Source organism: Babylonia areolata, chromosome 8 (assembly GCF_041734735.1).
Source record: "Babylonia areolata isolate BAREFJ2019XMU chromosome 8, ASM4173473v1, whole genome shotgun sequence".
Lineage (NCBI taxonomy): Eukaryota > Metazoa > Mollusca > Gastropoda > Neogastropoda > Buccinidae > Babylonia > Babylonia areolata.
In genome coordinates, this window is record NC_134883.1 from 7,060,084 (window position 1) to 7,086,699 (window position 26,616).

The window sequence follows — 26,616 nt, forward strand, 5'->3', positions numbered from 1 at the left end:
CGAACCAGGCAGCGGCGATTAAGAACGACTCCTGATTCTCCGCCCCAACACCTCCGAAGGCTATGTCACTCTCGTCAGCGTATATGCTCCAACTCTGTCCGTCTCTCCAGACGCCAAGGATGAGTTCTACGAAAATCTTGCATTAACCATAAGGAACATCCCCAGGACAGAACGACTTGTTCTCCTGGGCGACTTCGATGCCAGAGTGGGTGCAGACAACGATTCGTGGCCCTCTTGTCTTGGTTCCTTTGGAGTGGGGAAAATGAATGAGAACGGACAGCGACTACTTGAGTATTGTGCCTGCCATGAACTCTGCATCGCCAACTCCTTCTTCAGGACGAAGCCCCAACACAAAGTCGCCTGGAGGCACCCGCGCTCAAAACATTGGCTCCAACTGGATCTGATCCTAGCAAGACGAGCTGCCATCAAAAACCTTCTCCACACTCGCTCTTACCACAGCGCAGACTGCGACACGGACCACTCTCTGGTATGCTGCAAGATCAGACTGCAACCAAAGAAGTTCCACTGCTCAAAGAAACAAGGGAACTCTCGCATTGACGTCAGCAAGATGTCTCAGCCAGACCTTGTAGAACAGTTCGCAGAGGCCTTTGAGAGAGAATTCGATGCATTGCAGCCCAGAGACTGCCACATAAAGATGGGAAACGCTACGAGACACCATGCATCGCATTGCTATGGCCACTTTTGGGAAGAAAACCGCGAAATCCCACAACTGGTTTGAGGCCAAATCATCAGAGATGACTCCCATTATTGAGCCCAAGCGCGCTGCACTCACCGAATACAAACAGTCACCCAGTGAGAAGAACCTGCAAATCCCCCCGCCCCCACCCGCCACCCCAAACTGCACAGCCTGATTGAGTCCTTCCACTCCACAAGAAGGGATCTACCTGGACCAGATCAGATGGCAGGCTCTTCAATCTCGCCCGCCTCAGAGCAAGGACAAAAGTCTGCGAAGCCCTCATCAGAGACATACTCTTTGCTGGCAATGCCGCAGTTGTGACCCACACCCAGCAGGATTTGCGGTCACTAATGGACCGCTTCTCCCAGGCTTGCAAAGATTTCGGTCTGGTGGTGGTGGTCTCCACTCTGGGAAGGACGCTCACTCAGTCTGGCTCTGCGACTTAGCTATTATTGTCGTTAGTAGGGAGCTTAGTAGGTGGTGTCCTAAGTACGTTGAATCAGAACAGGCACCACCAAACACCACTGAAGTGACTCAGCAGCAGTGAAGGGTCTCCTCTGGTGTGTGGCCTCCTGGCGACCTAACATCGATGGTTCCCTGCGGACTGCCGACGATGGAACTGTGACAGACGAACCCGGGTCTGGTAGTGTATGGAGGAATGTAAATGAGCGGCGTGGGAGAAATGCCACTGAAATGGTGCAGATGATGGGGCAGCAAAAAAAAAAAAAAAAAGATTTCGGTCTGACCATCAGTCTCAAGAAGACAAACGTCTTAGGCCAAGACACGCCATCTCCACCAGCCATCACCATTGATGACTACGAGCTTGAAGCTATTCATCAATTCACTTACCTTGGGTCCACCATCACCGACAACCTCTCCCTTGACGCCGAGATCGACAAGAGGATCGGGAAGGCAGCCACAACGCTAGCCCACCTCACACAAAGAGTGTGGACAAATCCCAAGCTGACCACGAAGACAAAGATGGCTGTATAGAACGCCTGCGTCCTCAGCACCTTGCTGTATGGCAGTGAGGCGTGGACCACACATGCTCGTCAGGAGAAAAGGCTCAATACCTTCCACCTGAGAAGTCTACGGCACATACTCGGCATCTCCTGGCAAGACAAGGTGACAAACACCGAAGTCCTGACTCGCGCTGGCCTCCCGACCACGTATACCATGCAGAGACAGCGTCGGCTGCGCTGGCTGGGCCACGTTCGCCACATGGAAGATGGTCGCATCTCAAAAGACATCCTTTATGGAGAGCCCGCCACGGGGCAGAGAAGCATCGGCCGCCCACAGCTGAGATACAAAGACGTTCGCAAACGTGACATGAAGTCCTGGGAGAACCTTGCAGACGACCTCAACAGCTGGAGAAGCACTCTCAAGAATCAGCTACGGATTGGTGAGGACAAACTGTCAGTTGCTGCAGCAGAAAAGCGAGCTCGCAGAAAAGGAACGGCAGCCAACAGACCAGCATCAGCTTACACATGTGACCGCTGTGACAGAGACTGTCTCTTTCGCATCGGTCTCTACAGTCACAGGCGACGCTGCTTGGGCCAAGCAGACAGCCTAATTAGACATTAGGTCGGATATACTCTATCCATTGTCAGCCATGACCGAAGGAGGCCTACTACTATATAGATAGATAGACAGATGCGTACAGAGATACATATAAAGTCATTATATATGTATATATATAGTTGTTCCCGCTTAAGTCGACCTTGCTTTGGTCGACCCATCGGGCAAGTCAACACATTTCTGTGGCCCCGGCCAGCCGCCTTCTTTATCTCTGTGAATTTTCCTCGCTTAACTCGACCTCGTGTTAGTTACGGATTCCTCGCATAAGTCGACCAAATTTTTGTGCCCCAGTCAAGTTTCCACCGACACTGAAAACTGAATGTTGCGAAAATTTGCCACGTCAAACTCGATATAACGTCCCTAATCTACCCCCGAACGCGCCCCGCCGCTCCCATCCCCCCCCCCCCCGCCCCCCCCCCCCCCCCCCCCACCCCCAACCTCCGCCCTTCCCCTTGGTCCTAAATCATCCCCTCTCTTCAATTTCGAGTGGTGTTATATTGCCCCAACATCTTTCCTACCCCACTGAACTCGCAAGCACAACGTTAGAATGTTGTCCTGAATCGCCCCCTTGGGGACTCGTGAGCGTCCTGACCGACACACAGTTTTCTGTCCTTTTGCAACGAGACCAGCACTTCCACGCTTTCAGCTTATTTTGTTGGAAACGTAAAACCAAGGTACGTATGATTATTTACTGAGGACCTCAACACGTTTTGCCGTCATACAACCATTTTTCATTGCCCTCTGAAGCGACCAGCACTCGTTGAAAAACCAGACCTAAGATGGGAGTAAAACAAAATATTTAAAAAATACCATTTGTGTTCCAGTAGGCCTAATTCTTGATTTAAAATGTTCGATTAGTTTTGTTTTAAACGCCCATACAAATCCACTTCTCTCTCTCTCTCTCTGTCTCTCTCTCTCTCTCTCTGTCTCTGTCTCTCTCTCTTGTTTTATTGTCTTTCTTCTTTAGTCTTAGTTTGTTTTGTTTTTAATAATTTTGAAGAAAAACTATTATAGTTATTATTTGTTGTTATGGGGGCATGGTGAAAAGAAGCCTGCAGCTTATCCATTTACCCTCGATAAAACATTGAGTTCGAGTTTCTCTCTCTGTCTGCCTCTCTCTTTCTCTGTCTGTCTGACCTCCTATCTCTCTCTCTCTCTTTGTATGTGTGTGTGTGTGTGTGTGTGTGTGTATGTGTGTGTGTGTGTGTGTGTGTGTGTGTGTGTGTGTGTATGTGTGTGTGTGTGTGTGTGTGTGTGTGTATGTGTGTGTGTGTGTGTGTGTGTGTATGTGTGTGTGTGTGTGTATGTGTGTGTGTATGTGTGTGTGTGTGTGTGTGTGTGTATGTGTGTGTGTGTGTGTGTGTGTGTGTATGTGTGTGTGTGTGTGTGTGTGTGTGTGTGTGTGTGTGTGTGTGTGTGTGTGTGTGTGTGTGTGTGTGTGTGTGTGTATCATTGGACTCGTGTAACTGATCAGTCGGTGTAAAGAACAAGAGAGATTTCAGAAAATAATAATCGGGTGATTCTCTTTGAAAACATGGTCGAAAGTCAAACTAAAGAAACATTTCAATCGAGCTCCCCGAGACCGACGACAAAACACCACACTGTACACGTACCAGGCGTCCTGAGATGCATCTGGTAGTTTCTGAGTAAAAGCCGAACAGAACTTGATAGACATTTGAAAGGATTGAGTTTAACTCACTCAGTACGGCCAGTCCTCTCTTCTCCTCTACACAGACCCCTCGGATGTCCAGTGGGTGTCTGAATGACCCAACCTTTAGCTTCTGTCGCCAGAATTGTGGTATTCTTTGTCAACATTCACCTCTTCAGTATAAGAGCGTTCCGCTTGCAATATTTTGATGATGGTAATTGGGGTGAAACGCTGTTAACGTCGTCTCTTTCGCCGTTCGTATGGAGAGAGTTCCCACGGGTCTGTGTTTCCACGATGTGTATGTTTCCCACAGATTTGTTTTGTAAGTTCTGTATAATTATTCCCCCAGATCAGTGTCCCCCAGGGCTTTATTCCTCCAGATCTACATTCTCCCAGGTCACTATCTGTGTTTGTTTCATGATCCATACACACTTTTGAAAGTTCTCAGTGGTCAGCAGTGGTCAGTGATCATAACAGACAGAAAAGTACAGATGCATCAGAGGGGGCCGAAACAACAAGCGAGAACGTCCCAGAACGTGCCCCGGGAGATGTCTAAGGACCCGAACGTTCCCTTGAGGAAGGTTTTCCCGGGTGAGCTGCGGAACTGGGTGTCAGGGAGAGAAATGCACGATTTTTGTGTGCTCCCTTCCGATTCGTCGGACGGGAGGTCGGAAGTTGAGATGAGGAGTTAACGGTTCGACTTCACTTTTTGGTTTGAGAGAGCGAGTTGCGAGCGTGAAATTTGTTGAGAGAATGCTGTAGGATGAAAGTAGGATGAATGTATCTAAAATTTGAAGGGCCAGATTGTTGAGTACCAGCGACCCTCCTTGTGTTATTTTGTTTAGCTGGCTCCCTCCTCAGGATTCAAAATGTAAGTTTTGGTTCTTCGTCTGAGCTCGTCTTTTATAGTTATGTCTAGATCTAAAGTGATGTTGAATTGTTGAAGTAGTTTAGGAATTGAACTGAATGAGAGAGCGTTAGGCCGGTGGTAAGCATATGTGTTCGTGATTATATTTGTTCTGGGAAAGGGGTTCCGGAAGAATAAATGTGCAAGAAAAAAAGATGAAAATGATTTCGTTATTGTCCTTGATCGGAATTGGTAGCGGAAGGTGTGAGCCAGGGTATGTGTTCCATTTTTATATGTAACAGAAATCTTATCCGTGACACTGAGGGACGAACCGGGATGTTACACCCGGTGCTGCTGAATACATTTCCTTACCCGAGTGTGTATCAGAGACGATGAAACTTGAGCATTGTGTACCGCGAAGGACAGTAAAGGGAAGAATATTTACGGTATGTAGTCACTGAAAGAAAGTCGGTCACGATACGAAGTGATAAACTAAGTCACTTACCACGCTCAACACAGTTGCAAAGATGAGGTATATGGGGTAAGACCTTGACGAAACGGAGAACACGTCTTACAGTTTCAAAAATGTGCAGATTGAGGTTAGTGGATTAGAAATGTGAATAGCAAACTGAGGGCGCAATGACCGAGTGGTTTAAACGTTGGACTTTCAGTCTGAGGGTCCCGGGTTTGAATCACGCTAACGGCGCCCGGTGGGTAAAGGGTGGAGATTTTTCCGATCTCCCAGGTCAACATATGTGCAGACCTGCTAGTGCCTGAACCCCCTTCGTGTGTATACACACGCAGAAGATCAAATACACACGTTAAAGATCCTGTAACCCATGTCAGTGTTCGGTGGGTTATAGAGAGACGAAAATATCCAGCATGCATGAACCACGACAGAGTCATCGGCAAGTCGATGTTGGTCGTGTAACGGAAAGAAGAAAAAGAAAAGATAATCCACGGATCGCATGTGGCCATTGGACACCAGAAAGGCCCTGCATTCTCTGTTCTGTCTTGTGACACACAAACGGGTGCACGGAAAAGTTAGACATTTACAGTTGGAGTCTGAGGTTAAAACTCACTCCGGACTCCCCTGCAGACGACCCATTTGTCAGGGTTAGGAAAAAAATCACAAAAAATACAAAACACAAAGTAAAACAACAACAACAACAAACAAAAACAAACAAAAAAACACGTGTATCGCCTGCGACGCCATTTTCGATACGTATGCAGATTAGTTTGTCATGTGGGGTACCAAGGTCAACGGCGGGAAGAGGAAAACAGAATAGGTAGAAAACTACCCAAAAGTGCGTAACTTACATGCAATTACATTTAACAGTAACAATTCAATAATGATGATAATAATCAGAGACCATTTACACAATTCTGAAGTACATTAAAGGAATGTAGAAATAGGGCTATGAACTAATGCCTGTGAAAGTTCGACCATAAGAACCTCGTCAGAAATAACTCTCCAAAATTCAGTCTGCAGAATAGTCAGTTATTCAAAAATACTTGGGCAAGAAGGTACGTAACTGCTGACAGTGAAACACTAAAACAATAATGCAAGCTGAACTGCTTACCACAGAAACATTTTTACAATACTTTGTCTTCAGCGCATCAAGTTTTATACGGAAGAAAGTAGAGGTTATTAATCTTGTGTAGCAAGCTGATGGATTCAGTATCTTTTCTTTAATAATATTCTCGGGGAATAATGTCCCTGTATGTTTTACAAACTTTTCCTTCCATCAGATATGAAATCGAGCCCATGCTGATTTTTCTAACAAAGTGTATGCCTCTTTTACGGAAAGACTGACATGTATTTCTGTCGATTTTTCTTCATCTTGTGCTCCTCTTTTAGCTGCTTTATCAGCAGTTTCATTGTCATGAATGTCCACATGAGAAGGCACCCAACAAAAACTGACCTCAGTCCCTTTAATCCTCAAACAATGTACCGAATGATTTGCCTCAATAACTAAGTCAGGTCTAAATAATTCAAGGCTAAATAATTCTAGAGCATAAAGTACTGATTTGGAATCAACAAAGAAGGCTTATTTCGAGAAAACTATTTGATGGCTCACTGAATAGTTTGTGTGTGTGTGTGTGTGTGTGTGTGTGTGTGTGTGTGTGTAACTACTGAAAAACAAAAGACAGTGGGATTTAAAACATACAGTTTATTTTACAATAATTCTTTTTGTTTTTGTTTGAAACTGACACGCATACAAATACACCCGTCTCTCCGTCTCCCTCAGTGTTAATTCCACGAACAGAAGTGCAGAAAGTACATCGTCGTGCTTTGGTTTGAGAGATCCATTGTGACAGAACCTCAATCAATAAACTCTTGGACCGAGAGAGAGGCCATACAAAGTGCACCACACACTCTTTGGAATCGCAGTAACACGAAACGTAAAACAAGGAGGTGAGAAGAAAGAGAAGTGTGTGTGCGGTGTGTGTGTGCGTGGCGCTTTGCGTACGTGAGTGTGTGTGTGTTTGTGTACAGCGTGAGTGTGTGTGTGTGTGTGAGGCGCTTTGCGTACGTGAGTGTGTGTTTGTGTACAGCGTGTGTGTGTGTGTGTGTGTGTGTGTGTGTGTGTGTGTGAGGCGCTTTGCGTACATGAGTGTGTGTCTATGTTTGTATACCGCGTGAGTGTTTGTGTTGGTGCCGTGTATATGTGTGTGTGGGGGGGTGGGAAAGGATGGATAGGTGTGTGTGTGTGTGTGTGTGTGTGTGTGTGTGTGTTTTCAGATCAGTCTTACAGTGCCACAGAGAGTCGAGTCTGTATTCATGTGATTCCCACTGACTTGAACTCGTAGCAGAGTGAGAGAGAGAGGCACGCAGGCACGTACAGTAGAGTGGCACAAGGAAACAGACCGTCAGTTCGCTTTTGTCTTGTCTGTTCACTTAAAAAGAAGGCCAAGTTTCTATCCTGAAAACAACAACAACAACATGTGCCTGTTTTCTTCAACTCAAGCAGCAACGTTGGTTGTTTTCAGTTCTGGTAATAATAGTAATGATAGTTTCAGTTTCAGTTTCAGTAGCTCAAGGAGGCGTCACTGCGTTCGGACAAATCCATATACGTTACACCACATCTGCCAAGCAGATGCCTGACCAGCAGCGAAACCCAACGCGCTTTGTCAGGCCTTGAGAAATTTTTTTTTTTAAATAAAATAAATAAATAAAATAAAATAGATAAATAACTAAATAAATAAATGAAATATAATTTTAAAATAGAAAATAACTAAATAAATAATAATAATGAAAATAAATTAAATAAATAGAAAAAAACACCAAAAAAAAATGATGATAAATAGTAATGATAATAATTCATAACTTTTCTATGGCGCGATATCCAGTACTAATGCTGCTCAAAGCGCCTTACATCATCGAGCCAGATAAGAAAATAACATAAAAAATTACAACAGCTCAATCCAATGCGTTCACAGAATGAATAAAATAATAATAATAATAATAATAATAAAGCATGATCCACCAAACAATAAAAAAAATATCAGTAAGTAATGCTTAGATTAAAAAGAAATACATTCCTTAAAAACACACATTTTTAGACACACACATACATGCGCGCACACACTCGTGCGCGCGCGCACACACACACACACACACACACACACACACACACACACACACACCAAGTCAGACCTGAAAACGCATCTGGTTATCGGGTACAGTCAAAACAATTCACTTTTGCGCTTTTGTTTGAGGAGATCTATTGCCAGTGATTGAATTTAACACACGCACGCACGCACACACACACACACACACACACACACACACACACACACACACACACACACACACACACACACACACACACATTAATGCTTCATTCAAATAGTCATTGCCAGAGAGCTAATTGAAGAAAGACGATGTTTTGCGGTCCGATCGTCACAGAAGGTACACACTAATCCACGCTTTTCTGATATTGTGAAGTTTATTTAACCGTACAGTTATTCATATCATTAGTTTGGTGTTTGCATTCAAATCAACTGATAAAAACCAAACAGCACGCGCACACACCCACACACACATTTTTTCTCTCATATTATCTCTCTCTCTCTCTCTCTCTCTCTCTCAAATACCTGTACATTACGTCTCTAAAGAGAGACTGACACTGACACTGACATTTTTATTGGCCGTTCAGCATTAAAAACTGAAACCCTAGGACAAGGGCGATTACACGTCAATTGACGACTGTTCAAAATAAAAAAATAAAAAACCCACCCTATCGTATGTTTACCCTTTGATAGAAGTAACACACACCGGCACATGCGCGCGTGCACACACACACACACACACAAACTGGCACACACACACACACACACACACACACACACACACACACACACACAAACTGGCACACACACACACACACACACACAGAGGCACGCACGCACGCACACACACACACACACACACACACACACACACAGGCACGCACGCACACACACACAAACACACATACATACACACACACACACACACACACACACACACACACACACACACACACACACACACACACACACACTGCAACTCAGTGACATCGGATCATGTTGAAATCGAAGATTGGTCAATTATCTTTTTCATAATATTTTTTCATAATATTCATTGCTTCTGCGATCAATTTAGCGACGCTTCCGATTACAATTTCGCTGTTATTAGGTATCAGATTCACAACATTGTAACCACTTGGGCGGTCTTTAAATACGTTGATTTCTTAGTCGTGTTTACGGATAACTGCATAGGCAGTGCACACTGGAACAGAAAATGCATTTCATTTTCTGGATCAGTTCCACACGATGGACAAATCAAATCATTCGAAGAGTTTTCGTTTAGGTACCATTGCCTACAATTTTTCAATCCACTTATCCTTCGTCTGTATCGTACAATATTAGTCCAGTGCCATTTATCAGTAGCAAATGTCAAATACGTTTCTGACTGAAAGACGTCTTTAAAGGAATAGAACCATCTATATTTGTCACTAGCCTCTTTTATGAACGCCAGTTTTGTTTGTAACAAGAAATAAGTCGGTCTTTAAACTCATTTATAAATCTATATTCATTTCCAATGCATTGACTTGGCCAAACAACACGAAAGCCGTTTTCACAGAGTTTTTTTTGCACACTTGAAACCCAGTTAACGTGGCCAGATTTGTGTTATAATAAGAGCATTTCAAAGGTCTGTGTGCATAGCCTTGACATAGGTAATCTGATAAGTTTTAGCCAATATTTGACGCATTGTATTACTGTTCTGATATTCAAGGGGGACCTTCCTGTTTCTCCATATATAAGTTTGTTTGATGTATACAATAACACATTCAGGGATCTTTTGATCGCATAGGCGTGTGGCTTTTCTGTCTGTTTACCATCCCCAAACTCATTCCTTCAGGGGTTTTTTGTGCGTTTTTTGTTGTTGTTTTTTTGTTTGTTTTTTGTTGTTGTTTTTTTAGTTTGAGTCCAGAAAAACCGAAAATTCATTTATTATTATTTCATGTGGTTTACCATGTCATCTTAATTAATTGATGAGAAACAGGCTCGTATCGTCTGCTAAGTGCTTTATTTTAAGCCTTACTGATTCATTATTGACCGGTGGAAGAACTATTCCGGATACAACGCTGTTACTTATTTTCATTGCAAGCAGTTCAACAGCTAAGATAAAAGCTAACGGTGAAAAGGGGCAACTTTGCCTGATTCCGCATTTTACTGGAAAAAATTCAGAAATTCACCCCCCGTGACTTAGACTGCTGGCTGTGTTGGATGTGATCACCCATCTTTTAAAATCACACCCAAAACCAAAAATGTCAAAAGATTGTAACATAAATGTCTTGGAGATTGAGTCAAATGCTTTTTGATAGTCGAGTGCTAACAGATACCCACCATTCTTAGTTACAGTTGAATAATTGATAACGTCGTCTATGGTTCGGATCACAGTTCAAATATTTCACCCCTTCAAATACCCAACTTGATCTTGATTTTTTAGCTTGCCAATAACATTGTTCAGTCTTAACGCTAAGGCCTTTGCCAATATAATCAGTATTGGTGAGGGTTATAGGACGCCAGTTGTTTAATCTGTCTCTAGAAAGGTCTCTCTCTACCTTTGTGTAGTATGACAGCTGTGCCTTGTTTCTGGGTGTATGACATTTCACCTTCTCTAAAGGATTCATTAAAAGAGTCGGTGATAATAGTTTTTATGTGTGCCCAAAAGAACTTCATGAATTCTACCGTTAGGCCATCGCCACAAGTTGCCGAACCGTTTTTCCTCTGATTTCATGCTGATCCTGTTTCATTTTCACTCACCATGCCTTCACAAGCTGCGAATTCCTCTTCGTCTAACTTAGGGAATTCTTCATCTTTTTATGAAATCATTAATCTTTTCTTTCATATTTTCTTCTGCTTTGGTTGATCTGGAGTAAAGCGCTGCATAGAATTGTACTTGTTCTTTAACACCTTGGATTGATTTGTGATAATTTTGCCACTGTCGTTCTGTATTTGTGTCATTGTGTTAGTTTTGCTTGAGTCTTTTCTAAGCCTAGAAAATATCTTGCGTTCTTTTCTCTTTCTTCAACCCACTTAGCATGTGACTTTGTTTTGTGCTCCACTAGCCGTTTTCCAGAGACATTATTTCAAGTTGATTCTTTGTTTTCATAAGTTCTTTAAAAAAATTTGTTGTTGTTGTTGTTGTTGTTGTTGATTATACAGGATCTTGTGCGCATTGGTGTACAAGCTTTTGAAGGTTATTTTGTAAATCTAAAAGTTCATTTCGCATTGATCGTGTTCCCTATTTACCATATTTTGTGCAAAAAGCTTTTATTTTGAATTTACACCAGTCCCATTGAACTTGTGTTGTTGTTTTTTCAGACATTTCCTTACTTTCATTTACCCAGGTTTCTAACTATTCGTTCATTTTTGTGACAAAAACTGTGTCTTTCAAGTACCTGTTGTAAAAACGCCAGTATCCAGGTCCACTTACAAAATCATAGTCATTTAGTTCAACTGTTATTGCTCTGTGGTCCGAGCTTGCCATAGACAGATTGTCGCATGAAATATACTTTTGAATAATACTCTGGTTTGCAAAACAGAAACCAATACGGCAAGCCAAACACTGATTTTGTTTAGACCATGTATACTCTTTTTCATGTCATGGAAGACCATCCACGTATCCTCTAGCTCAACATTTGCAACTATCTCTTTTAGTTTAACTTCCTTCTGACAGTATGGCCTACCAGATAATGATATCTGTTTCGTTACACATGACCGAGTTGAAGTCTCCAATACATATAATGTTACTTGATTCATATTTTGTTAGAATTGTAAGGTATCGAAGAATTTTTTTTCTGTTGTGTCATTTGGTGCATATATATTCACAACTGTTAATGAATTCTCTGCAGTTTCAGGTGATACAATAAAAATCCTACCAAGTCATTTTTCCAAAACAGGATTTCTATGGAAATGTTTTGATATCAGTATGACCTCTCCTCATTCTACTATGTGCTGTTCCGCTATGATAAAATGATTTACCTCCCCACTGTTTTCCCATACCATTGCGTCCCTGTTGTTTGAAAGACTGAGAAAACATTGCGTTTCTCTTTCATCTGTTTTTTTAGACCTCGTGTATTTAAAGAGGGTATACGCAGTTTATCCTCATTGTCTATCACGAAGATTATTATCATCCATGTCCGTTTGCCAAGTTCGTATTTTTGGACAAATGATGTCGTAACATCAATGTTGGTTAGTCAAAACATCACTGTGTTCTTCGTCGTCTTCTGTATCTTGTCTGTCGTGATGGTCATGTTGTCGTTCGTGTCTGTCAAGGGATGGCGTGTCTGAGTCCACTGGGCACTTGGCTGAAGCAGAGGTAGACGTGTCTGCTGGGCCTTTCTGGGGTGTCTCTGGTGGGAAGTCCAGGACACTTTGACCCTTGTTGCTTTTTGTTGTGTCCTGTCTTGTCAGTGGTCTGTCTCTGCGCCTTGCTTTCCTGGGGCTGTCTTTGGTGCTGTGAGCCGTAGTGCTGACTGATGTGATGGCTTGCGTGTGGAACGACCAGTGCTCTTTTTGGCGGGCTTGTCACAGGTGAGACTTGTTACCCAGTCTATTGTGACCAGGACTTTTTCCGAATGTGTCACAGCTGGACAACCTGGCGTGGCTGTCACACTCGGGACTTGCGCTGACCCTGGCGCTGACCCCGACTTGTCCTGCGACAGCTGCTGCTCTCAGGCTCCCCCTAAACCACCGGTGTCATGTCGCATAAAGGATCCCCCGCCCGATTTATGGTGATCTGTATAGCACTGGAGACACTTAATGGGATTGACGCACGTTGAAGACTGGTACCCCTTCCCCAGACATTTTCCATACTCCGCCTCTCTCTGTTTTGCCGGTGGACTGGTTTTGTCCCTTGTGGAAAAGAGAGGCTGTAGAAGACCCTTTCTCAATAAACTTTGGAAGGGGTTCCTTTGGAATATCAATATATATACAAAAAGCGTCTTCCAGTCTTCCACTGAGAGTCATATGAGTTTGCCATTGCTGTCCTGATCTCTCTCGGCAGTCAAAACTGATCGCCTTAACTCACTCAGTACGGCCAGTCCTCTCTTCTCCTCTACACAGAGCCCTCGGATGTCCAGTGGGTGTCTGAATGACCCAACCTTTAGCTTCCGTCGTCAGAATTGTCGTATTCTTTGTCAACATTCACGTCTTCAGTATAAGAGCCTTCCGCTTTCAATATTTTGATGATGGTAATTGGGGTGAAACGCTGTTAACGTCGTCTCTTTCGCAGTTCGTATGGAAAGAGTTAAAAGTTTATACCTTTGACGCCATTCTTTCTCAGGACTGTGAGCATTTCTCTTTACATAATTAAAGGCCTTCTTAATGTCGACAAAGTCAACATACGGTTTATAGTTTTTCATCAAGTACTTCTGCACGAACGCATAGTGGGTAAAAAATATGGTCGATTGTGCTGTGTCCTGGTTTCCCGACTGTGTCGACGAAAATGAAAAAAAAGCAAGCATAGATTTGCGTGTGCTGTGCGCGCGCGCGCGCCTCGTGTTGGAAGAAGCGGGCACCTGAACTGCGGGCAACGTATGTGCACTGCACTGCGAGTGTTGTCCAGTTGCCCTGTGAAATCGGGAGAGGCACTGGCTGGCTTTCCACTCTCTGTAACAGGTAGGGCTCAACGGTGTGTTTGTGTGTGTGTGTGTGTGTGTGTGTGCGCGCTTGCGTGCGTGTGTGTGTGTGTGTGTGTGTGTGTGTGTGTGTGTTCGCGCGTGCATGTTTTCCATTGTTTTGTTGATCTTTTGGATGCTTTTTTTTGGTTTTTGATACATTGGGTTGGACAGTTTTATTTTTCTCGTTATCACCTATCATTTATTTCATTTTAGTTCAGTTATCATTATTATTACTACTAAAAACCTCATGGCCGAGAGAGTGGGGGTTTGATTTGGACAGGACACTCTCCACAAAAATCAGATTCTGGCCCAGATAGTCAGGACAGCAGGTCTGCTGTTCTGGTGCTCATACCGGTCGGGCACTGATGACTGACTATTATACATACAAACACTATTATTATCATTATCACAATGATGATTATTATTATCAATATTATTACTATTATTGTTATTATTGGTTACATCTTATCCGTGTTTTTAGCAGCATTCGCGGTTAAATCCTATTGTATGGAGGCGGTAGAATCGTGGGGTGGGGAGGGGGGGGGGGGTTAACGCAAAATTTAATCATAACATATTATCATCCAAGAAACGTTTCACAATCATTCGGAGGTCAATTGGAAACGCAATCAAGGATATATACCCGTTTAATTTGCGTTTGTTTTTGTTGGGTTTTTTGGGGTTTTTTTTTCGATCAGTCCGGCCGCTACACGCGTGTCAACTAACCCGGGAAAAGCCGGCGACTGGCTGCACTGACACGGCGTGCCGGTGTTTTATTGATTTGTGCCCCCCCCCCCCTCCCCCCCCCCCCCCCCCCCCCACACACACACCTGACAAGTATTCAACAAAAGACAAAGGCGGTTTCACTTGATTTAACACTGACAATTCAGAGGTGACTTGGGGTCACAATTGGATGAAGGAGCAGAGACTGGTTTGTGCCGATTCAAGTTGCAGAAAATCCGGTGTGAAGGAAAACGGGAAAAAAAGCAGAAAAAACATGAGGTACATATGCTTGATTTCGTTTCTGATTGACTTTCGGCTGATTGTGAAACGTTCCTTGTGTGATATTAGTATAATGAAATCACACACACACACACACACACACACACACACACACACACACTTCAAGAAAGTGCCCCAGAAGTGTATGTGAAGTTTAAAACGTTTTTGTTTTGTTTTTCAGGTTTTTTCCTCACTACAGTATATAAAAATTAAGACCAATCATCTCTTTAGTTTACAGGTTAAAACTAAATGCTTTTGAAACTGAATATAGTAAAAACGTCACAACCTCCTGTGGAGGACTACTCTCGAATACGCATGTTCTTTTTTAATGTGAGGCCTTAAAGCCCTTTCTACATCCTTCTTTCCCGTCTTCATTTTACATTTGGCATCAACGGAAAAGTTCTCAACTGGTTCAAATCTTATCTCACTGATCAATTCCAGTCTGTCATCGTCGATAATTTCCAGTCTGAACCTGTTAAAATCAAACACGGAGTCCCACAGGGATCTGTTTTAGGCCCAGTTCTCTCCACACTGTACACTGCTCCTCTCGCTGAAATTATCAACCACCACAATGTTAGTCATCATTCCTATGCTGATGACACTCAACTTCAGAAGAGTGATACCCCTGAAAAATTGTCCTCGCTCTTGCAAGAAACATCTGAATGCTTCCTGGACACTCAAAACTGGATGACTCTAAATAAGTTACAATTGAACGCAGACAAAACCGAAGCAATGATCATAGGAACTAAACAAAAACTGTCTTCCATCACAGCTGACAAAATCAAACTTGGCAGTACATCCACCTCTCTTTCCAGCTCAGTCAGGAACCTCGGCGTTGTCCTTGACAACACACTGTCCATGCAAAAATTTATCAGTCAGACATGTCAATCCTGCTACTGTCAATTGCGACGCATCAGTTCCATTCGGAAATATCTGTCCACCGACGCAACATCTAGATTTGTCGTTTCTCTCATTCTCTCTCGCCTTGACTACTGTAACTCCTAATTGTCTGGTTTGCCTGCTTCATCCATTCAGTCCCTTCAGCGCACACACAACTCTGCTGCCCGACTCGTCCTCAGAAAGAAAAGATTTGAGCACATCACTCCTATTTTGCAACATCTCCATTGGCTCCCTGTCTCACACAAAATAAAATACAAGATCAGCACTCTATGTTATGAATGTATTCACAAATCTGCCCCTTCCTATCTTTGTGGCTGCCTCTACACTCCATCTCGCTCTCTACGATCGGCTTCGGGTCCACTCTGTTTACGCGTACCCAGATTCAAACACTCCACTGTTGGACGCCGTCCTTTCTCTGTCTCCGGACCTTGTATTTGGAATGAACTTCCTCTTTCGCTACGTCAGGTCTCCGCACTCAGCTCTTTCAAATCTGGCCTTAAAACCCTCCTCTTCACAAGATAGCCTCCCTCCCATACCTCTTCCTTGTCTTCAGTTTTCTTCAGTTTTAGAGTTATGCATGCGTGTGAATGACTGGTGTGGAAGCGCTTAGATTTGTCTCTGCACAAGATTCAGCGCTATATAAATACTATCATTATTTATTATTATAGATTTTCGGGGGAAAATTGTGTAAAGATTTTGATAATTTTGCACTGCTGTTAAAGATCTCTGAAAGTTTGCCGGGCTTCGCAGTCCAGTAGAACATTTGGTTTGATAAAGTTTACAGTTGATTTTGTTCCAGTTACTCGCTCCTTTGTATGTGGATTCTTTTTTCCCGTCTAAAATCGCAAGATGTTGATAGACGTAAAACTGAAGAACACACACACACACACACACACACACACACACACACACACACACACACACACACGGTGATTTTATTCACAGACAATAGGATTTAACCACATTGGCATTCGAGTTCTTTGGTAAATGTATAGTTTTACTTGATGTTTATATCTGTTCTAGTTTCTGTCTCTTATTGTTCGTTATCGTAACAGACGTGTTTCGTTAGTCTTCAAGTCTTTGATGTGATTTTTTTTAAACTGATTTTCTTTGCTCTGTCACTGTCTTCATATGTCCACCCCTCAGTGTTTTGTATTTTTCGGTTTCTGTATCAGTATGTAGATACGAAAGAAAACTGATTTGCAGATCGATAACTGAAGGGGTACACATACCTGGGTGAACATAGGGCTGACCACCTGTCTTCTTGTGTTTCCATCTATCCACATTTTGTAACCTTTTTACACACATAATTCACCGCCATTCATACATTAAAAAAGAGAAAAGTGGAGAAAAAAAAAGAAGTAAGCTTTGGTTGGTATGTATGAGCACATAATTATGTGACACGTCAACACACACACACACACACACACACACACACACACACACACACACACACACACATATATATATATATATATATATATATATAGTGTGTGTGTGTGTGTGTGTGTGTGTGTGTGTTTACTCCTTTCTCTGTGTCTCGTCAGCTTTGGCTGTCTGTGTCACTTACTGTGAAGTGGAGCGTAAAAGCCTCCTAACAGGGTGCCCAATTACCGTCGAATCACGGACATATGAACCACAGTTGTGACATCTCTTTGCTGTTTATGGCATCTCTGTACGCTCGTCTGATGTATGTTAAAAAATAAAAAAAAAAAAAAAGCTTGGGGTGTAGACAAGCACACAGCCATACAAAATGCTTTCCATAACGTGTTCATCATCACTCAATTGCGGTTCATCACTGAGCCCGCCTCAGTGTTTGCCTTCCACTCTGAGAAAGGAGTTCTCCCCTTCTATTTCCTTGCCTCTTTGTTTCGCGGGGCACAGAGAAACTTTTGACATGCAATGCAAAGCTGTCAAGTTGTAACCCCTGAGATGTATGTATGTCTGTATGAATGTATGTGTGTTGAAATGTATGTGTAGTGTTATATATATATATATATATATATGTATGTATATGTATATAATGCACTGTTGACAGGAGGAACACACACACACGCACGCACGCACGCATGACTTTTTCCAATGCTCTGTATCTTTCTCCACCACACATACAAACATGCGCACACACGCCACGCGCACACACACATCATTCTTCACCGTCTGCCCAAAACCGTTCCCACCACCACGCCCCGCCCTCCAACCCCCCCCCTCCCCCCCCCCCCCCCCCGCACCCCTCCCCCCCCTCCCCCCCCGCTCCTCTCCCCTCCCATCCCACCCGTCTAATATTACTTAAAGTGGAAAACGTTAACTCACTCAGTACGGCCAGTCCTCTCTTCTCCTCTACACAGACCCCTCGGATGTCCGTCCAGTGGGTGTCTGAATGACCCAACCTTTAGCTTCCGTTGTCAGAAGTGTGGTATCTTTATGTCAACATTCACCTCTTCAGTATAAGAGCCTTCCGCTTGCAATATTTTGATGATGGTAATTGAGGTGAAACGTTGTTAACGTCGTCTCTTTCGCCGTTCGTATGGAGAGAGTTAAACTGAAGACTACTACTACGCACGCACACACACACACACACACACATACACACACACACACACACACACCAATATATTGACGTGTTCACATATGTGCTCATACATCAGTACCAACCAAAGCTGACTTTTTCCTTCCTTTTTTTTTAAATCTGTAAATGGCGGTGAATTATGTGTGTAAAAAGGTTACAAAATGTGGATAGATGGAAAAAAAAGAATAGTCCGGTTCTGGAATGATTTTCCAAGGAAAAAATTGCAACAGTCAGTTTTTTTTTGCTTCAGTCCACTCTAAAAATCAACAGCAACAACATATCAAAAAGGGAGAAAAAGGGAGATACGGGAAAGTGGATTAAAATTAAATAAAAGATAATTCATTTCACCAAGATAAGCTTTTTAGTCCGCAAGGAGAGCCATACTTCGGCATACACAAGGCAGCGCGCTGACCCCGAGGTCAGAGCAAGAATGCCACGCCGCTCACAGGAAATGATAAGATAAACAAGTGATGGCGGACGCTGAGTCGTCGTCTGCTGCACGGCTTATTCTGGTGAATAAAATAGTAATCTTTTACATCTAGTGTGCAAATACAGCAACACAAGTGTTTTAATGAACTTATCTTTGATACATGTCATGTGTGACTGGAAAATATAATTCTAAAAAACAACAGCATAGATTAAAGCTGGCGAGCAAAGCGCTGGCAGTGTGCAGTTGTTTTTTGTATGGAACGGTTTTTCCGTCAAAAAGTTATATTGCTCTCTCTCTCTCCACACACACACACACACACACACACACACACAGTGTGGGACAGTGTGTGTGTGTGTGTGTGTATTTCTTACTCAGTGAAACCACTGGAAATGTGTCTGAAGCTATCACAAGATGATTGTGGGTAAGTACGTAAAAAGTAATACATTATTATATCTTTTAAAAAATTAAAACGTGAAAAGAACGAAAATAGCAGTTTGTGTGAAAAAAGTTCGTATACGGTAAGCGTACACTAAATGAGATGACTGATAGAAAGAAAGTGTTGATTTTCCCCACTTCCTTCTTTTCTTACTTGTGGGACATTGCTGTATCTTATGTGGAAAACTGTAACATGATGGCGACAACACAGTGTAGACTGTTCAGTCAGAAGAAGCTGTGGAAGGACTCCAGAAAGCATCATGCCGAGAGAGGGGACAATTACACATTTCATCTTGGACAGAGACTTCACAAAAATGCCAACACGATTATACAAACGCCAATTCAATAACTAGTGACTTTGAGCGAGACATAATGAAGAAAAACTGAAGAACACTCGCCCGTTAAACTCCGAAGAAAGGTTGACAAACCATTTAGAACAAAATTTCTTACTTTGGGCAGTCGGAAACATATGATAGACACAGACACAGTGTTCGCCGTTCTGTCTTACGAATGTGAAAAAAAGTATGTGAAAAAAGTCTCCTGGAGAAATGTTTTGAGAGGGGCGACCAGTGGGCACAGACCGTAAGAAACTGTATTAAGTCTGTTAACGATCTGCATGCAGCAGATGCAATGTATCACCAACAATACAGTGTCAATTTTAGAACAAACAAAAACACGCCACAAAGCGCTTGTCTTGAACCATCAACAACGGGAATTTAAACCATCCGACGCGAAAGGGTAGACCAGCTGATGAAGAGTGAAAAGCTGCATTTCTCAGAGTGGTACAGTTTCTGGTGGAAAATGATGATGAACAAATCACACTAACAGGTCTCCAAGAGAAAATGCGACAGTTTCTTAAGAAACCTGGACAGAAAAAAGAACCCTACACTAAAAGAAACCCACGACAAAAGTTACAGAATCGTTTTGGGGGGAAACCATCATTATCACACCAATTAGAGGAAAAGCAAATGTTGTTACTTTCAAAACAACTGTTGAAAAGATTATCAAAGACTTTTCCAAAGAAACAAAGACGGACGACGAAACAGAAAAAGAAACTCCGTATCATTCAAACAGCTGCTTCACTTCTCTCAGACACCAAGGCCATGGTCACATCGAAAGAGCACTACCCACTGAGTTCTGACATTGCTAGCTTGGATAAAAACTTAGAATACCTTCAACCATCAGTCAAACTCTTTCTTGATTATCTGCTTCACAACAACAACAAAAGATTGTCAACTGAAGATCGCTTCTCTTGGTCAGACATCCAAGTAGCAAGACCAAAGGTCGTAATATCACCATTACATTAGGTCTCGGAGTTGAAGTTCATCATCTGATCGGTTCGAAATATTTAGTTGATCATTTGAGAAAACTAGGGTACTCTTCTTCATATGCTGAAGTTAAGAGATCTGAGCAATCTGCAGCACTGACCCAAGGCGTTGGCACTGAAGGTTTGACCCCAACCAGTTATGCGCAGTTTGTGGCACTGTGGACCACAACATCCAAACAATTGATGGGACTGGCACCTTCCATGGCATGGGAATGATACCTGCTGACACTCCTGCCAACAGCAGTAACAGAGCCATCAAAAAGGACCAAACTGCCTCGGTTGAGAAAGTGAAAAGCACTTGGAAAATCCCAGTAAAAATATTTCACTTTTCCGACTCTGAGCTGAAGTTAGAATGTGGTCTTCTTGATGTCAGTCATACTGCCGTAAAAAATGTCATTGACCTCTTGTGGAAAATTTCACGGCTATTACGCTCTCCGCGACCAGGCTGGTCAGGAACTATGCAAGCAGTGTGTGATGGCCCATTCACAGGACGAAGCTGCTTCACCTTCCTACCCATGATTGATATGGACCCCACAGACTTGTCAGCATTGGCAAACCAGTTCCATGTGACTCCAGTCACCACCTTTGATCAACCTCTCTGTGGAAGTGCAGGATAATTGTAGCCGGTGAACCAGATGGCAGCCCACTCCACTCCATTGTCTTACGATTTCGCGGCTTTCATACAGAAATGAACTTTCTTCATTCCATAGGATGATCATGGCAGGATCTAGTCTTCAGCAGTTGCTGGAAGTGATATTTGCACCGAATGCCATAATTCAAATGTTGACAGGAAAACTGTGGCCAGAGCTGTTCAATAACATTTATTTGTTCATCGATTTGTTTTTGTTGTTGTGGTTGATTTTATTTCACTGTTCCGTGTTTTAAGGAGAAAAAAAGTGATGCTGAAGGAAGCCGAAACACTTACGTTTTGGTCATGTTCTTTCTATCACTGCAGCAATATGATCAGCTATTAAGGTATTTAATATCATACTAACTGCATAGTTCATGTTTTGCCCTTTCTCTTCATTTATACAGCAAAAGGCTGCTAGGTTTGTATTCGGGAGTTTATAGTATTTTGAAAAAAAAAGAGCCATAATCGTGCGCCAGAAAAGGCTGTGATCACGCGGGTAACACACGGCAAGGAAATGAAGCTGCAATGTGGGGCCACCCCATGTGCTTTTGAACTGACCGCTAAACTGTTTCACAGTTTTTTTAATATGGGTATATATATATATATATATATATATATATATATATATATGTGTGTGTGTGTGTGTGTGTGTGTGTGTGTGTGTGTGTGTGTATAAATTCTGCAAGCATATGGCGCTAATTAAAAACAATGTATATCAGAACCTTTCCAATGAATGGTTACTCGACCATGTTTTACTAGCCGCAGTCCTGTTCTAAAAATAGAGCATGTTACATCATCAGTTTCATCGAAATTATACAGATATGGCACATTTTCCCAATCAACACGCTAAATTATGTTAAATTCTGCTGATTTATAACGATACCTATCCAACGATTGGTTACTTGGCCATGTTTACACTGAGCGCAGCTCTACTGTAGAAATAGAGCATTTGTGACGTCATTTCATCAAAATTATAAACAAACTAAGACTTCAGTCAATCTCCCTTTTTCACAATGTTTTTATTACAATAGGAACTATCCAAAAACAACATAAAACAAACTGTTGCAATTTGTTCCTAACTTGCCTTATTTAATTCGTTCCACAACAGGACTAGAAGACGGGTGGTTAGCCCTATACAGTTACGTATCTCCAAATTTTCTTTCAGCCGTCTGAGTTCCCACAGGTCAATGTTCCCATAAATCTACGTGTCCTGGGTCTTTGTTCCCACGCGTTTTTGTTCCCCCAAGTCTGTATTCAGGTCTGTGTTCCCCAAGGTCTGTATTTCCCCAGGTCCATGTTCCCCAAGATATATGTTCCATGTGTGCGTGCTCAGATTTTGTCACGTTTGGGTTTCATTATAAATGTCTTGCGGGTGTTTGACCACTTCCTTACCTCTGCTAAATACTATCAGTGTTCAACTTGTATTACTTTTTGACGATTGAGTAGTATTATGACGTCTTGGCAATATTTGACCACAAGCTGAGATTAACTCATTCCTGATGCCCAGCAATCTTCTTTGATGGCATTTTTTTGTATCTTTTTTTTTTTTTTTTTTGTTTGCTTTTTTTTGCGTGTGTTTACCCTTGTACTACTGCAAGTGCATGTATTCCAGGAACCAACTATTTGAATCACCAATAATTATATATGATATAATATAATATAATATATCCTTTTTTTTTTTTTTTGAAGAGTGATATGATACCTTTGGAATAAAGATGTCAAGCCAGAAAAAAAAAAAAAAAATTGACCACAAGCTGACCACCATTTACTACTCCTGACCATTACTGGCCACTACTTGTTATTAATGACCACTACGCAACAGTGGTAAAATTGCACTGTTTGTCACTTTCTGCATTGTCATGACTGCTAGGAAGGTTTCTGACCGCAAGGTAACCACTGCTGACCACTAACTGTTGAGATTAATCATTTTACATCGGTTATGCGGTATTGGGACTTCTTCGCAGGATTTGGCCATTAACTGACCACCACTGCCTAGTGCTGACCACTGCTGACCACCACTGAGAGATGTTTAGAATGCAGTATTTTATTGTTTATGCAGTATTTATACTTCTTGACCTAGTTTGACTGTCCACTGGCCAGTACTGATCACCACCCAAAATTTTGCAGCTTGCGTTATGAGTACTTTCGTATACAATATTATTACTTCTTTCTTGTTTTTTGTTTTTTTTCTTTTTCTTTTTTATACCATTGAGCACTACTGACCAATGACCACTACCCCCAAAACGTATGTATGATGTAACATACATAGCCCTGGGGGTACGGGACATACACCTGGGGGAATATAGACCTTAGGGAACATACACCTGGGAGGAAAGGCATACACAAAATGTGTGTGGGAACATAGACTTGAACAGAAACCTGGGGAACGTTTTACCTGTATGAACATTTTCATGTTCCCAAAGAAAGTACCATTTGAGATTTTTTTTTCATTCTTTTATTGATTCATTAATCAATGTATTTATCCATTGATTATTTCGTAATTTGACTGTTTCATTCCTTTATCAATTAATTAATTAATCAATGTATTTATCCATTGATTATTTCGTAACTTGACTATATATCTGTTGGTTTTTCTTATATTCAGTACATGTATGCATCTGTCTGTTTCTCTATTTATGAAAAGCATGTTTTATAAAGTACCATTTGAATGTGGATGAAAGTACTATACTGAATAATGCAAAGTACATGTGGTGTTCCTAATGTGAATCAGTCCGCGCGCTTTGAAACTGAAACTGTGAAATTGAAACCGCTGGTCAGTGTAACATGTACACGACTGACCAAGAAACGGTGATCCTTAGTATCGTGCAATTTGAAGAAAACGGTAAGTGAGCGGTTACCGGTCAACTGAGGCCCGATTGGGACTTCTTCGCAGGATTTGGCCATAAACTGACCACTGCTGCCTAGTGCTGACCACTGCTGACCACCACTGAGAAGTTTTCAGAATGCAGCATCTTATTGTTTATGCGGCATTATACTTCTTGACCTAGTTTGACTGTCCACTGGCTAGTACTGATCACTACCCAAGATTTTGCAGCTTGCGTTATGTTAACATCTTTCTGTCTTATGAGTACTTTCGTACACAATACTATAACTTCATGCCTTTGGCTTCCATTTCGCAGCTGAAAGATCAATATGCATTCAGGTGAACAAGAGCGTCTTCCTTAACAGAGCATAGCGTTGGCAGAGTATTTTTTGTGTTGTTGTCGGGGTTCTGTAGCTATGGGTAACGCACACGCACACAGGCACACACACACACACACACACACACACACACACACACACACACACACACACACACACACACACACACACACACACACACACCACTCGCACGCATGCACGCACGGGGTACCGGGGGGCGCGTGAGACTTGAATTGAGTGCGAATCGGTGCATGACTGGTGAGGATGGGAGTTGCTACCAGAGAAGAAGAAGAAGAAGAAGAAGAAAAAGACGAACTGGATAGCATCACGACAGCACCACTAACCAACCAACATACATGTGGCACCATGGCAGCCACCATCGAGTTAGGCATTGGACTTCTGATCCATGCAGTTATCACAGGGGTGAAAACCCGTGTGTAGTCGTTCCACACCATTTGTCACAGAGTCAGACAACTGGTTATTTCAAGTACTGTTCTGGGGAAAGGAAAGGGGGTTTGACTGCTGTAACTCTCTATTGTCTGGTTTGCCTGCTTCATCCATTCAGTCCCTTCAGCGCATACAAAATTCTGCTGCCCGACTCGTCCTCAGAAAGAAAAGATCTGAGCACATCACTCCTCTTTTGCAACATCTCCACTGGCTCCATGTCTCACACCGAATAAAGTACAAGATCAGCACTCTACGCTACAAATATATTCACAAATCAGCCCCGTCCTATCTCTGTGGCTGCCTTCACCTCTACACTCCATCTCGCTCACTACGATCAGCTTCGGATCCACTCCACTTACGCATACCCAGATGCAGACTCTCGACTGTTGGCCGCCGTTCTTTCTCTGTCTCTGGACCTTGCAATTGGAATGAACTTCCTCTTTCGCTTCGTCAAGTCTCCACACTCAGCTCTTTCAAGTCTGGACTTAAAATCCACCTATTCCCAAAATAGCCTCCCTTCCCTGCCTCGTCCTTGTCTTTAGTTTCTCCAGTTTTAGAGTTATGCGTGCGTGAGAATGACTGGTGCGAAAGCGCTTAGATTTGTCTATGCACAAGATTCAGCGCTATATAAGTACCATTATTATTATTATTATTGTACCTCTGCTGTGGCACCGTGGCGGCATTGGCGTTGGGGCTTTGGGAGAGGGCACTTTACTCGGAATTTCTGCACTGACTCCACCCCGCCAGGTATGAACAGGTACCTGACTTCAGGTGGCCCGGGGCAGGAGAAGATTGGGCCCCGTCTTCTTGCTCTGAGCCCGAGACACAGTGAATATGAATTCATTGCCCCCGCAGTGGCCGTAAAATGCTATACTGAGTAGAACCTTTACAACTTTTAGCGGCAGCATCGAGAATTATCATTTTGTTGAGAGATGGTACTGTTGCAGTGAATTTACTTTCTTTTTTTTCTTTTTTTAAATTGGTATGTTACACATATTTTTGACTCACTTGTGTAAACAAAGTGAGTCTATGTTTTAACCCGGTGTTCGGTTGTCTGTGTGTGTGTGTGTGTGTGTGTGTGTGTGTGTCTGTGTGTCTGTGTGTCCGTGGTAAACTTTAACATTGACATTTTCTCTGCAAATACTTTGTCAGTTGACACCAAATTAGGCATAAAAATAGGAAAAGTTCAGTTCTTTCCAGTCATCTTGTTTAAAACAATATTGCACCTCTGGGATGGGCACAAAATTTTTTTAAAAAGAAGCCTAATTATATGCAAACTGCATTTACTGTTATATTTATATTTTTTGTATTCTCTAAACCTTGGCACTTTGACCTCTTATTCTGACACAACAACAAGAGGAGTCATTATTATCATTTTTTGTTCAAACAGGAACTTCTTTTGCTAAGCATGGAATTTTTATTTATTTTGCAAACGTTTTGGTGCAGATAGTAAAAAAAGGGAAATTGCTCTGTAATTAATGCTAGGGGACTTAATTTATCACAAGTGAGTCTTGAAGGCCTTGCCTCTCTTGTTCTCATTGGAATGTTTCACACATTTTCCTCAGTGGATAAACATGGCGCTTTTTTGGGGGGTGGGGGCAGGAGCGTGACAGGGGTAGTCAAAATCATGTTTACCACCAGCAAGCCACATAGCGGTGTACCTCAGTGGAAGCCGTGGAGAGTGTTCGTCTGGGAAAATAAGTACTGAGTAGTAATGGTACGCCCGGTGTTTGTGCTTTTGCCTCAGCACTAAGTTCAATTGTGGCA

At 42.5% G+C, this 26,616-nt stretch overlaps 1 protein-coding gene across 3 annotated transcripts in view; it reads left to right on the forward strand.

The window, feature by feature from the left end:
- The first annotated feature begins 2,812 nt into the window (after nucleotides 1-2,812).
- Nucleotides 2,813-26,616, forward strand: part of LOC143284495 (sodium- and chloride-dependent glycine transporter 2-like) — a 64,197-nt gene continuing 40,393 nt past the window's right edge. For 2 of the 3 annotated variants that reach the window (XM_076591183.1, XM_076591186.1), the window contains exon 1: nucleotides 13,902-13,947. The gene's annotated coding sequence lies outside the window, so the exon portion shown is untranslated. Of the gene's footprint in view, nucleotides 2,950-13,901; nucleotides 13,948-26,616 lie in introns of those variants that run through there. The other variant, XM_076591184.1, reaches the window with a different exon arrangement.